Source organism: Giraffa tippelskirchi, chromosome 4 (assembly GCF_054371585.1).
Source record: "Giraffa tippelskirchi isolate mGirTip1 chromosome 4, T2T-mGirTip1v1.2.pri, whole genome shotgun sequence".
Classification (NCBI taxonomy): domain Eukaryota; kingdom Metazoa; phylum Chordata; class Mammalia; order Artiodactyla; family Giraffidae; genus Giraffa; species Giraffa tippelskirchi.
In genome coordinates this window covers 108,537,818-108,553,067 of record NC_137278.1, presented here as the reverse complement: position 1 = coordinate 108,553,067, position 15,250 = coordinate 108,537,818, and the positions used below count along the sequence as shown (strand labels likewise).

Below are 15,250 nucleotides of genomic sequence, written 5' to 3'. Positions count from 1 at the left end.
TAAATGAGTTTGAGTTGAAGGGTGATATTTTGACCTTTGCTACACTTCAGCGTCTTATAGAGGCTTGTTTGGAAATTCTTTTAGTATGGATGGCCATGTACAACCTCTAATTTTTGCATTTACATCAGCCGTAGTGTTAGATATATCTTAATTTACACCTAAACATTCTTGGGTAAGTTATGGGTAAATTAATATTTATAGCGTGAATTACATATTGAATGTACTTCTTTGTTAAAGTCAGCTTTTTGGGTTTTTGTAATGCACAATATCTCCCTCTGGTTTACCATGATTCCATATGATAGTTTTCAAAAGTGAGAGATGTGTTTAAAATAAGATAAACCCATTAACTCTGGCTTATTGTGAAGGTAAATAGTTGGAAATTAACATACATCTAGAAAATATCTTTGATAGGTCTGCCATAACTCAAAGTATTATACTCTAGATCAGTATTTCAATTTCTGAATGGAAAGAATTAGAATTCCAAAAGCTTATTAATAGTAATAATGACTAAAATCCCCCATGTCTCTTATGTGCTTTTTACATGTGTTAGCTCCAGGAATTCTTATAAGAACCTTATGGTATGTAAATCATTCTCTCTGTTTCACAAATGAGGAAACTGGGCAGTTGGTAAGGGAAATTTCCTTGCCGTGGTTTACATACTTAGTATGTAGTAGAGCTAAAAGTTGAACTTAGGTATAACTACAGAGTTTTATATTTCTAAGGTTTCAGTCAATTTAGTCATTAGATTTTTTGAGGGTAAAATTTTCCAAACCTTAAACCTGGCTCCTGTGTCTTTGGATATAACCCCAGTATGTGTACAATGCTTTCAGTTCAGTTCAGTCGCTCAGTCGTGTCCGAGTCTTTGCGACCCCATGAATTGCAGCACTCCAGGCCTCCCTGTCCATCCCCAACTCCCGGAGTCTACCCAAACCCATGTTCATTGAGTCGGTAATGCCATCCAACCATCTCATCCTCTGTCGTCCCCTTCTCCTCCTGCCCTCAATCTTTCTCAGCATCAGGGTCTTTTTAAATGAGTCAGCTCTTCACATCAGGTGGCCAAAGTATTGGAGTATCAGCTTCAACATCAATCCTTCCAGTGAACACCCAGGACTGATCTCCTTTAGGATGGACTGGTTGGATCTCCTTGCAGTCCAAGGGACTCTCAAAAGTCTTCTCCAACACCACAGTTCAAAAGCATCAGTTCTTCGGCACTCAGCTTTCTTTATAATCCAACTCTCACATCCATACATGCTGCTGCTGTTGCTGCTGCTAAGTCGCTTTAGTCGTGTCCGACTCTGTGTGACCGCATAGAAGGCAGCCCACCAGGCTCCGCCGTCCCTGGGATTCTCCAGGCAAGAATACTGGAGTGGGTTTCCATTTCCTTCTCCAGTGCATGAAAGGGAAAAGTGAAAGTAAAGTCACTCAGTCATGTCCGACTCTTAGCGACCCTATGGACTGTAGCCCACCAGGCTCCCCCATCCCTGGGATTCTCCAGGCAAGAACACTGGAGTGGGTTGCCATTTCCTTCTCCAGTGCATGAAAGGGAAAATTGAAAGTGAAGTCGCTCAGTCGTATCTGACTCTTAGCGACCCTACGGACTGTAGCCTACCAGGCTCCTCCATCCATGGGATTTTCCAGGCAAAAGTACTGGAGTGGGGTGCCATTGCCTTCTCCAATCCATACATGACTACTGGAAAAACCATAGCCTTGACCAGTCGGACCTTTGTTGGCGAAGTAACGTCTCTGCTTTTTAATATGCTGTCTAGGTTGGTCATCACTTTCCTTCCAAGGAGTAAGCGTCTGTTAATTTCATGGCTACAGTCACCATCTGCAGTGATTTTGGAGCCCAGAAGAATAAAATCCACCACTGTTTCCACTGTTTGCCCATCTGTCTGCCATGAAGTGATGGGACCAGATGCCATGATCTTAGTTTTCTGAACGTTGAGTTTTAAGCCAACTTTTTCACTCTCTTCTTTCACTTTTATCAAGAGGCTCTTTAGTTCTTCTTCACTTTGTGCCATAAGGGTGGAGTCATCTGCATATCTGAGGTTATTGATATTTCTCCTGGCAATCTGGATTCCAGCTTGTGCTTCCTTCAGCCCAGCGTTTCTCATGATTTACTCTGCATATAAGTTAAATAGACAGGGTGACAATATACAGCCTTGACATACTCTTTTTCCTATTTGGAACCAGTCTGTTGTTCCATGTCCAGTTCTAACTGTTGCTTCCTGACCTGCATACAGGTTTCTCAGGAGGCAGATCAGGTGGTCTGGTATTCCCATCTCTTCCAGAATTTTCCACATTTTATTGTGATCCACACAGTCAAAGGCTTTGGCATAGTCAATAAAGCAGAAATCGATGTTTTTCTGGAACTCTCTTGCTTTTTCGATGATCTAATGGATATTGGCAGTCTGATCTCTGGTTCCTCTGCCTTTTCTAAAACCAGCTTGAACATCTGGAAGTTCAAGGTTCATGTATTGCTGAAGCCTGTCTTGGAGAATTTTGAGCATTACTTTGCTAACGTGTGAGATGAGTGCAATTGTGCGGTAGTTTGAGCATTCTTTGGCATTGCCTTTCTTTGGGACTGGAATGAAAACTGACCTTTTCCAGTCCTGTGGCCACTGCTGAGTTTTCCAAATTTGCTGTCATATTGAGTGCAGCACTTGCACAGTGTCATCTTTCAGGATTTGAAATAGCTCAACTGGAATTCCATCACTTCTACTAGCTTTGCTCCTAGCGATGCTTCCTAAGGCCCACTTGACTTCCCATTCCAGGATATCTGGCTCTAGGTGAATGATCACACCATCGTGATTATCTGGGTCGTGCATGCTTTATGTGAAGTTTAATTTTTTCCTTTCTTTTGAGTAATATCGAGGAGTACAGTTATGAAATCATATAAGTGTGTTTTACTTTATAAAAGTGGCCTGTTTTCCAAAGTAGTTATAGCATTTTACATTTCTCTCAGCAGTGTAAGAGGATTTCAGTTGCTTTATATCCTTGATCTTTTTTATTTTAGCCATTCTAGTGGGTGTGTAGTGATATCACATTGTGATTTTAATTTGCGTTTCCCTGTTGACTAAGTGTGGAACATCTTTTCATATGCTCGTTGGCCACTTGTATATCTGAAGTGTCAGATTAGAATTTTTGCCCATTTAAAAATTTGGCTTGCTTGCTTGTCTTAGTGAATTTTAAGAGTTTTAAAAATATATTTCAGCATCCTCCGTTACTTACTGTATACATTATATTTTCTTCCAGCCTTGGCATGCCTTTTCATTTTCTAAATGACTTCTTTCAAAGAACAGATGTTTTTAACTTTGATGAAATTCAATTTATCAGTTTTCCCCCATGACTCAAGCTTCCCCCCCAATTAAAGAAATCTTTGTCTATCCTAAAGTTTCAAGGAAAATTTTTTTGTAATTTCTTCTAGAAGTGTTAGATTGTCACAGCTTTGGTCTTTATCTTCATTTTCCTTCTTAACTATCATCGTCTTAGGTCAGGTCCTTATTATTCCACACCTACATTACATAGTACCATAGTATTCTAACTTCTCTTAGGGCTTTGCCTTCCAATAACAAGGCTCATCTTTCTTAACAGTACAACCAAAGAGAAAATTATGGTTACTTGGTAAGGTGAGACTGTGATAAGATTAGGGGTTTATGCATGTATGTGGGCAGAGAACTCATGGATCCAATGAAGTAGGTCTCTTAGGGAAATGATATGAATAAATGGAAATAGAAAATTATAAGTGAAAATACAGATCTTTATTATTCAAGCTTGTAACTGAATACCTCATTAGGTATCTGCATTTATGACACTCCAGTTCTCAAAAAGTCAGTGGTTGACTGTTGCCTAGAGCAGTGGCTCCTAGGTCTGGCTGTGTCTGAAAATCACCTGGAGCTTTCTTTGATTAGATGCAGATTCTACTCCAACCTTTCAAAGTCTCTAGGTTGAGGCTGTGCATTTATAAAGCTCTCCAGGTGTATCTGGTACAGCAGCATTTGGATCAGCAAACAGAAACCAGCAATAGAGAGCATAAATTACAGATTTCGTCATATTGTAGTCAGCGCTGTTAGTGTTTCTGATCTTATTCTTCCCTTCCAGTTTCATTTTGTATTCTTCCCATCATGAACTCAGCTAGATGACTTTCTTCCCTGTTCCCCATAAGACTGTGCTTTTATTTATTCTGCTTCTCTGTTGTGGAATATCCTCTCCCCAGTGCTCATCTCTGGTGGTCCAGTGGTTGGGAATCCACCTGCCAGTGCAGGAAACATGGGTTTGATCCTTGCTTGGGGAAGGTTCCATATTCCACGGGGCAACTAAGCCCACATCCTAGAGACTGTGCTCCACAGCAAGAGAAGTCACTTCAATGAGAAGCCCACACACCGCAACTTGAGAAAGCCCAAACCTAGCCAAGAAGACCCAGGGCAGCCAAAAATAAGCAACTAAATAAAATTTTAAATTCTTTAAATACCCTATATGCGAGACAGAATACCCTATATGCGAGACAGAAAACCCTATATGCGAGACAGAATACCCTATATGCGAGACAGAAAACCCTATATGCGAGACAGAGTAAGAGACACAGATGCATAGAACAGTCTTATGGACTCTGAGGGAGAAGGTGAGGGTGGGATGTTCTGGGAGGATAGTATTGAAACATGTATATTATCATATGTGAAACAGAACACCATTCCATGTTTGATGCATGAGACAAGGGCTCAGGGCTGGGGCAATGGGATGACCCAGAGGGTTGGGATGGGGAGGGAGGTGGGTAGTGGGTCCAGGAGGGGGAACACATGTGGACCCATGGCTGATTCATGTCAATGTATGGCAAAAACTATTACAATATTGTAAAGTAATTAGCCCCCAACTAAAATAAATAAATTTATATTAAAAAAAAAATTCTTCTGAGTTCCCAGGGTGTAGAAAAAATGGCCTCAAAATGAAGATCAGATCAAGAGTGCTTCTGTAAGTTTTTTTTGGTTGAGACCTCAGAAAGACTTACCGTGCCTCTCAGCAAGACAGAAGCACTTCAAGAAAAAGAACAGGGAGAGAAAGAAGATTCATTGTAAGATGAGACATTTGAGCACATTCAGACGTTGAAAGGATAGAGTCAGTAAAGAAAAATACCAGGAGGAAGCTAGGAGAATCAATAAGGCAGGTTTTCGGAGAAGGCGGCAGGGATGGAGCCAGGTGTGAAGATTTAAGGATTGACTGGACTAGGAATCCAGCTAGAAAGTGGGGGAGCCACCAACCCCCAATACTAACGTTGAGGCTGGTGTCAGCCTGACCTAGTGTGGGGCTTTCTCCTGTAATGGTAGGCTTTGCTAGGTGTGTGCAACGAAAGAACAGTGGCAGAGTCAGTATGGGAGACTGGTAAGGGAGTGGAGGCTGAACGGATGAGCTTGGCGAACTGCCTTGGTGGAGGGGTAGGATCTGTCGGAGGAAATGCGGGAGTCAGTGGACGGCTGAGGAGCATTGTGCAAGTAAGTGGCTGTAGGGGCAAGGGCTCTCCTACAAATGAATACAGAACTGATAAAACTAACAGGGTTAGTATAAAAGGAAGAGAATTGTTGAGAGTAAATAAATGCTCATGGATGTGTTTATATATATTCCCCCATGCCTAGCACAGTACCTAGATACCTGGAACATAAGTACTTATATGTTTATAAGTGAATAAGTATCTTTATTGAGCACCTCTTATGTGCTGGTCCCTGCCATTGTGAAGCTTACAGGCTCACATTTTAATGAATAAATGAAATTTTGGAGATGATCTTCATGTGTTGGAAGCCCTTCTCTGACATGAGCCCCGCATATGTTATTCCTGTGTTTGCTGACGAGAGAGAGTGGATGACCAGGCAAATACATAGGTAGATAGATTTATTTTTTTTTATTTCAAATGGCATTTGTTTTGGTGATATTTCCTGGACTCATACTAATAACTGCCATTTATCAAACACTTCCTGAGTTTGACTATTGAAAGTTTTATATGCCAACTTATATTTAACTTTTGAAACAACCCCACAGGATATAAACACAATTACTGTGTCTGCTTTATCAGTGAGACAGTTGAAAATGAGGGATGTTAAGAAATTTGTTCAAATTCACAAAACTAGTAAATGTCAGAGGCAGGTTTCAAATTCAGGACAGTCCAAGCCCATGGTGTTTATTCTACTGTACTGGAGTGAATTACAGATGAGCTGTTTTCTTTTTGTTTTATACATGGTATGATGCTAGAAATTTGTGAGTACTTTAGAATGGCAAAGATTCTCATTGTTTTCTGGCTGAGTCTTCTTTATACATGTTGATTCATACCAATTTAATGTGGGTCACTTTCCCTTAAAAATAGCTTGTTTGGTTTTTTGCAGTGTGGTTTCCTTCCATCATTTTAAGTTTTTGTTTGGTTGGTGTTTTGGAGAAACTAGGGAGACTCTGGCTGTCCTCACTAAAGCCCTAGATATTCTTTTGTTTGTTATATGTTTAGATTATGATGTTGAATCAGGTTATTCTAAAAATTGTGCATTTTCCAGATTTTTTTCCCTGTTTGAAGACTAAGTACTAGTTTATTTCAAGTAGTTTTAACTTAAGTATTATTACAGTCTCTTGAGTAGGATGATATTTGTTTCACGCTGATTTGAGTGTAATATATTTTGATCGTTTATCAAGAAAGACAGACTTGTAGCTAGTTAGCCTTGTTGTCTCCCTTTTCCCCTGTACTTGTGAATAAGGACAATGCTAAGGCAGCCTGGAGACTAAATTATAGCTTATCTTACAGCTATATGTTCTGTTTCCTCTAGGTCGTGTTTGAGATTATTATCAAAACTGGATGAATTCCTAACTTTTATCTTGTAGCCACCCTTGGTTCTTTGGTCATAAAAAGCTCTTTTCATGCTTTTATTTTTAAAAAACCATCTTTCAATTATAGTGCTCTGTGAGAGAATATAAAATGTTGCCATGCCAAAATTTATATGAATCCATTTCAAGCTAATTTTGTGTTTAAAGTTTTAAAACTAGAAGTTTTACCTGCTTAATCAGTTTTATCAAAGTTAATTTAAGCCATGTTTGGTTCATCTAGGCTTGAATTAAAATGTCTACACTTAGTACTGTGTTTCTCTTATCCTTTAGTAAATCTTCTTAAACCTGTGAAGTCCCTTCACCTTGAGTGCTCTGGCAGCATTGAATGTGACGTGATGGATCTATATCTAATATTTCTAACTTTAACAGAGAATTTACTATTGTGAAGATGTTATACAGATTTCCCAAGGTGACGGTTTGAGACACTGTTGGTATAATCTCAGGTGACTAACACAGAGTAGCTTCATTAGAGTGGCTCACAGACAAAAGGAGACCTAGAATTCAGTTTCCTCCATGAACCGAAGCAGTTCCTCCTTCCTCGGTAAGACATTTCTAGGGTCAGTTCTGAAACTATATGAGACCATACACACATAACAAGTGTGTTCCTGAATATATGTCTTGTATTTCATGAAAATTGTTTTGCCTGAAAGAAAACTTGAATTTATTCCCCACCCCCACTTTCTTTTTTTCCCCTAGATGCTGTGCTTTGGTCGATTGTTTTCTTTAGAAAGAGTATAAATTAGAGGCTATATTGATTTTCTCCTCTAAGTTTCTGAGCCCTAAATAAGTTAGATTTCCAAAGTTATATCTTAAGACATAGTTGTTTTCTGCTTTGAAATTCCTTGTGTTTGGGTAATTGCTTCATAGAGCTATGAAAGTACCTATTATGTAATGGAAGAGGAATATTTGGCAAGTTAAGAAAATAAGAATACAATATTTTTGTAAATCTCTCTTGTGAAATGTTGCAATATCTGTGTTCTTCAACTATTCCCACAGGGAAATATGAAATACTTTGAAATCATTTGTTGAAAAGTGAGAATGAATAATTCAGCTTTGTCTTAAGCATCTTTACAAAGATAAGAGAGTCTGTCTTATCCTTGCCAGGCCTTATTAATTGCTTCTTCAACAAAGCAGTAAGATGAACATTAATAATAACAAAGGATGCTTTTCTCCCCATAAACGTATACATTCATACGTTCCTTCCTCCCTACTTTATTTATTAAGATAACAGTAAAGGGTTATCAGATAATACGTGCACTTGTTTCCCAGCTCTTTTCTGATGGGATTTCCCCCGCCCCTCAGCACCTGCCATTTGTTTCCAAAGTTTGAGAGGCTGAGCCTTGTTTTAATGGTATAGACTATGGGCTAGTGCTGTTGTATGTGGTGATTTCCTTGTCCAAAGAGAAAAATAAATACACTATTAGGAGTTTTCACTAAGTGAATTTCCTTCAGTTTAAAGAACTGCCCTTTATTATGAGATTATAGTCTTCCTGCTGTATGATATTTAACATCCCTTTCTGAATTGAAGGCTGTGAATTTAGATTTTAAAAATATTGTGTTGTACCAAGTTGAGAACCCTAATATCAGTGCTGCAACTTGGGGAGGGGGAATTTTATTGGTCCACAGACTCAAAATCTAGGAACCATAGTTTTACCTATGGTTTACCTACCTCACATAGTCATTTACCTATGTGAGGAGATTGTGGATATTAGGGTAAAAGATAAGGAAATCCTTGTGCTTCGGATGAAGTAATGGACCATGAAGTTAGTTAGATATGTGGTTACAACTGTGGAATCAAAATAGCTTCTTCAGGACCTTATTAGGCTCATCATTAGGAAATATCTGGAGTGTGGCAGCCAATAATTTAAATTATATCCAACTCCAAACCCTGCATAGAGTTGGATTGAGTCTCTAGTGGGTAAGTAAACTGATGTGAGCATTGGCACCAATATTTGAATGTCAGTGAGGAGAGAGAAGGGAGAGAGATCAATATTCGTTCTTGCCATCCTAGAACAATGTATAAGCAATATTGCCTTATAACGTGGTTCCCATGCTTGAAGAGAAGGATGGAAAGGAGTGGAATTTTCTTTATCTGTTATGTTTTGAGAACTCAGTTATACAGAAGGAAAAAGTATAGTAGTTTTTTTTTCTAGCATGATATTTGCACAGCTTTCTAGTGGAAAAATTTTTGAGAAATAGATTTGTTTAAAGTTTTGAATTGTGTCCTTCATTTACGAAGTGTCCCTATATGTGAAAGCTGATCCAGTTGAGTGGTCTCTGTCCTATAGGCTCTCCTTTCTTCTTCACTATCTTTAAGATATTTCTCACTTTATCCCTTCCTACCACAGACCCTGGGATGGTGATTTTTATCCCCACTCTTTGAACCTCATCTTACCACAAAACTGCCTGATGCTAGCATTTGTGTTGGCAGGCGTAGGGAAAGCAGAATGATGAGATGGGGGAAAGTAAAGTCTGCTCTCATGGCTGGATTCTCATCTTGGCTTATTGCTCATTTACTGTGTGACTCTGAGCCTGGATGCCTCAGAGTTTGTGTATGGGCTAAGTCGCTTCAGTCGTGTCCGACTCCATGGACTATACTCCTCCAGGCTTGTCTGTCCATGGGATTCTCCAGGTAAGCATACTGGATGAGTTGTCATGCCCTCCTCCACAGGATCTTCTCCACCCAGGGACTGAACCCATGTCTCTTACGTATCCTGTATTGGAAGGTAGATTCTTTACCACTAGCACCACCTGGGAAGCCCATGCCTCAGAGCTTAATTACCTGTAAAACCGAGATACTGTTGTTCTATTAATCTATTGAGAAATATGTGAAAACACTTTTGAAAACTTATTACTGCATAGTTCTTAGGTAGTATTAAGGAAGATTACATTCATATATACTCTTAGTACATTTTCAGTTAAATAGATTCTTGTGAACAGTCTTAGAAAGAAACCTAAGCACCTCATTTAACATTTGTTTTGTGGGAATAGACCCTGAGTTTCAGTCAACTTTTAATGAACATGTACTCACACAAGTTGAAAGCTCAATAAGAGCAGAAATTAGGGGCTATTGTATCATAACTCCAGTACTCTTGCCTGGAAAATCCCATGGATGGAGGAGCCTGGTAGGCTACAGCCCATGGGGTCGCTAAGAGTCGGACACGACTGAGCGACTTCACTTTCACTTTTCCCTTTCATGCACTGGAGAAGGAAATGGCAACCCACTCCAGTATTCTTGCCTGGAGAATCCCAGGGATGGCGGAGCCTGGTGGGCTGCCTTCTATGGGTTCGCACAGAGTCGGACACGACTGCAGCGACTTAGCAGTAGCAGTATCATAACTGTCTTGTGCTTAACATAATTTCTAACCCAAAGTAGATGCTCATCAAGTTTTTTATTAAATGAATGATTATTTAATATACACATATAATTACAAAGAACTTTTCATCTGAAGGAAAGTACTGTCTTATACTTGCTGATGTGAGTATGGATATATATAAACAAGAATGCTATCCAGTCTAAAATTATCTTAAGCCATCCTTTTAGTTTTGTATGTGCATTTGCATGTGCTGTTGAGAACAGATTTAGTCCTGAGAATCTACAGAGTTATTTTCTGAGGAAATGTGGGATAAATAAAATTGCTTTGTGTATTTCTCAAGCCATATACTCATCAGTGAAATTTCACTAATTACAGTTAAGAAATCACTTTGTCTCTTTGGCGGATGGAAATGGAGAGCTTTATCGTTGTGTTTTCTGTTTTAAAGCAAAGATCATTATCAACCATCTCAAATTATATGTCCTTTGAAAGGTTATTAATAGACTTATTTGCTAAGACTGAGCTGCTTAAATAATAGTAAATAACTGTATTATTTTTTAAATTGTGTGTTCTGTAAGGAAACTTACTGCTGAATTTGTATAGTACCACTGTCAGATATTTAGTTCATTTTTTAAGGTGGTGGTTCTTTTCGTGTTTGGGTGTAATACTTTCTTAAATTCTTGTTGACTGATATTTGTTTTTAGTATTTTGATCTTTTCCCAATTCTTCTTGCTGCTTTAAGAATTTTAAGTCTCTTAAAACCTCGCTAATTACCTTGAGATTCAAGATTAAAATATACAGTTCTTACAATAACTTAAGCCAATATATTTTATCCTGAATGTGCATATGGAACTTTATAGGGTTTAAGTGGATTTTCCAGCTACCGAATTAGATTATTTCAAAATATCAGCTATGTTTGCCAGTCATCTGTTTTTAAATAAAGATGATCTGGAATTTGTCCAGGGAACTCATTAGAGTTCTAATATTAACAGTGAGCTGCCTTCTCCAGTCCTAATCTTTTGGCTCTATAGACAGAGAAACTGCAGCTGGGCATCTTCTTTGGGCACATAGCAGGAAAATAAAGGAATTCTTTTTATTATGGCCTTTTGTGGGTTTTGTTGTTGTTGTTCGGTCACTAGCTTGTGTTTGACTCTTTGAGACCCCATGGACTGCAGCACGCCAGGCTCCTCTGTCTTCTGCTCTCTCCTAGAGTTTGCTCAAACTCGTGTCCATTGAGTCAGTAATGCTGTCTAACCATCTCATCCTCTGCTGCTCCCTTCTACTTTTGCCTTCAATCTTTCCCAGCATCAGGGTCTTTCCAAGGAATTGGCTCTTCGTATCAGGCAGCCAAAGTATTGGAGCTTCAGCTTCAATATAAGTCCTCCCAGTGAATATTCAGGGTTGATTTTTTTTTTTTTTTAGGAATGACTGGTTTGATCTCCTTGCAGTCCAAGGGACTCTTAAGAGTCTCCTCCAACATCGCAATTGGAAAGCATCAGTTCTTCGGCACTCAGCCTTCTTTAGGGCTTCCCTGGTGGCTCAGATGGTAAAGAATCTGCCTGCAGTGCAGGACACCTGGGTTCGATCCCTGGGTTGGGAAGATTCCCTGGAGGAGGACATGTCCACCCACTCCAGTATTCTTGCCTGGAGAATCCCCATGAACAGAGGAACCTGGTGGACTACAGTCCATGGGGTCACAAAGAGTTGGACACGGCTGAGTGACTAAGCACAGCAGCCTTCTTTATGGCCCAACTGCTGAAGAATTGATGCTTTTGAACTGTGGTGTAGGACAAGACTCTTGAGAGTCCCTTGGACTGCAAGGAGATCAAACCAGTCAATCCTAAAGGAAATCAAGACTGATGCTGAAGCTGAAGCTCCAATATTTTGGCCACCTGATGTGAAGAACTGACTCATTGGAAAAGACCCTGAGCTGGGAAAGATTGAAGTCAGGAGAAGAAAGGGGATGACAGAGGATGAGATGGTTGGATGGTATTGCCGACTTGATGGACATGAGTTTAACCAAGCTCCGGGAGTTGGTGATAGACAGGGAATCCTAGTGTGCTGTAGTCCATGGGGTTGCAAAGAGTCAGAAATGACTGAGCAACTGAACTGAACTGAACTCACATCTGTACATGACAGCTAAAACAGCCATAGCTTTGACTGTATGGACCTTTGTCCACAAAGTGTTGTATCTGCTTTTTAATATGCTGTCTAGTTTTGTCACAGCTTTCCTTCTAAGGAGCAAGCATTTTTTAATTTCATGGCTGTAGTTACCATCTGCAGTGATTTTGAAGCCCAAGAAAATAAAATCTGTCACTGCTTCCACTTTTTCCACTTCTGTTTGCCTTGAAGTAATGGAACTAGATGCCATGATCTTAGTTTTTTGAATGTTGAGTTTCAATTCGGCCTTTTCACTGTCCTCTTTCCCCCCTCATCAAGAGGCTCTTTAGTTCCTCTTTACTTTCTGCCATTAGAGTGGTATCATCTACATTTCTGAGGTTATTGATATTTCTCCCAGCAGTCTTGATTCCAGCTTGTGATTCATCCAGCCCAGCATTTCACATGATGTACTCTGCATATGAGTTTAATAAGCAAGGTGACTATACATAGCTTTGTCATACTCCTATTCCAATTTTGAACCAGTTAGTTATTCCATGATGGTTCTGTTGCTTCTTGACCTGCATACAGGTGACTCAGGAGACAAGTAAGGTGGTCTGGTACTCTCATCTTTTGAAAAATTTTCCACAGTTTGTTGTGGTCCACCCAGTCAAAGGCTTTAGCTTAGTCAGTGAAGCAGAAGTAGATGTTTTTCTGGAATTCCCTTGCTTTCTCCATGATTCAGGGAATGTTGACAGTTTGATATCTGCTTCCTCTGCCTTTCCAAACCTAGCTTGTACTGCTGAAGCCTAGCCTGAAGGATCTTGAGCATACCTTGCTAGCATGTGAAATGAGCACAACTGTAAGGTAGTTTGAGCATTCTTTGGACTTGCTCTTCTTTGGGATTGAAATGAAACTGGCTTTTTCCAGTCCTGTGGCCACTGCTGAGTTTTCCAAATTTGCTGACATGTTGAGTGCTGCACTTCAACAGCATCATCTTTTAGGATTTTAAAAAGCTCATGTAGAATTTCATTGCCTCCATTAGCTTTGTTTGTAGTAATGCTTCCTAAGGTCCGCCTCTTCATGCTCCAGTATGTTCAACTCTCAGTGAGTGACCACACGATCGTGGTTATCCAGGTCATTAAGACCTTCTTTGTAGTTCCTCTGTGTATTCTTGCCACCTCTTCTTAATCTCTTCTGCTACTGTTAGGTTCTTACAGTTTTTGTCTTTTACTGTAGCCATCCTTGCATGAAATTAATTGTCCCTTGACATCTCTAATTTTTTTGAAGAGATCTCTAGTCTTTATCATTCTGTTGTTTTCCTCTATTTCTTTACATTGTTCGTTGAAGAAGCCCTTCTCATCCCTCCATGCTGTTCTCTGCAACTCTGCATTCAGTTGGGTATATCTTCGCTTTCTCCCATGCCTTTCACTTTTCTTCTTTCCTCAGCTATTTGTAAAGCCTCCTCAGACAACTGCTTTGCCTTCTTGCATTTTTCTTCTTTGAGATCATTTTGGTCACTGTGTCCTGTATATGCTGTGGTTTTTGCCTCTGCCCAAACGTCTGCCATTTGAATATGGAAAGAGCCCCTAGACCAAAGATAATATACGCAGTTAGTCTCTTAAGAAGTATCAGTTCTTTTTAGTGTTCAGGAATTTCAAAATACATTTACCGGTACAGGAAATACCTGTACTTTCCTCTCAATTTTGCTGTGAACCTAAAACTGCTCTAAAAAATAAAGTTTTTAAAAAAAAACAACCACTTCCATGTATTCGAAGTCTCCTCAGTTTATACATCAGGGGATAAGGGAAAGAGAATAAACCTCATCAGCATACTGTCAGGACATGTCAATATCAGAAAAGAATGTTGGTAAATCTCACAGAATTTGTCTCTGGGTCAAAAAGAGATAGTGCAGTGATAGGCGGAGACATTTTGATGATGATAGCTCTTTATATTGAGTAACCTGTTTCCTGTATTCTCAGTTCAGTTCACTTAGTCGTGTTTGACTCTCTGTAACCGCATGGACTGCAGCACGCCAGGCCTCCCTGTCCATCGCCAGCTCCCGGAGTTTACCCAAACCCATGTCCATTGAGTCAGTGATGCCATCCAACCATCTCATCCTCTGTCATCCCCTTCTCCTCCCACCTTCAATCTTTCACAGCATCAGGGTCTTTTCTAATGAGTCAGCTCTTCGCATCAGGTGGCCAAGTATTGGAACGTCAGCTTCCGCATCAGTCCTTCCAATGAATATTCAGAACTGATCTCCTTTAGGATGGACTGGTTGGATCTCCTTGCAGTCGCAGGGATTCTCAAGAGTCTTCTCCAACACCACAGTTCAAAAGCATCAATTCTTTGGCGCTCAGCTTTCTTCATAGTCCAGCTCTCACATCCATACATGACTACTGGAAAAAAAGCCTTGACTAGATGGAGCTTTGTTGGCAAAGTAATGTCTCTGCTTTTTAATATGCTGTCTAGGTTTGTCGTAGCTTTTCTTCCAGCGAGCAAGCATCTTTTAATTTCCTGTATTCTATGTATCTTTGATTTGCTATCACTTTTTTGTAGAGTATATATTCTTTTATATTCTTTCTCAAGGGAGTTCCTGAGAGGGAAATGAGGAAGGCATATAACAAATAATATAGGTGAATATTTTCTCAATTCTCCCAAGAATACAGTGCATGGTAAGAGCCATAATAAACACATGGGAGAAAAGAGTTAACTCCTTTTAAAGAGTGGATGTTTTAGTTCATTAGACCTAATTCTATTGTGGAACCCTAGGTAAGAATGATTATTCTAGTAAATTCTTTAAAAACATGCATGGAAAGAAAATTTTTAAGACCCTGCATATCTAAAAATACCTTTATTTTACCCTAATATGTAATTGATAACTTGACTGGATATGTACTTATGAGTTGGAAGTCATTTTCCTTCTAGTTTTGAAGACATTGCCTGTTTTTTTGTCCTGATTCCAGTATTGTTGATATCAG

The 15,250-nt window shown here is 39.5% G+C and overlaps 1 protein-coding gene across 28 annotated transcripts in view; it reads left to right on the top strand.

The window, feature by feature from the left end:
• Positions 1 to 15,250, top strand: part of OSBPL8 (oxysterol binding protein like 8) — a 159,854-nt gene that overhangs the window by 86,149 nt on the left and 58,455 nt on the right. The gene's annotated exons all lie outside the window — the stretch shown is intronic.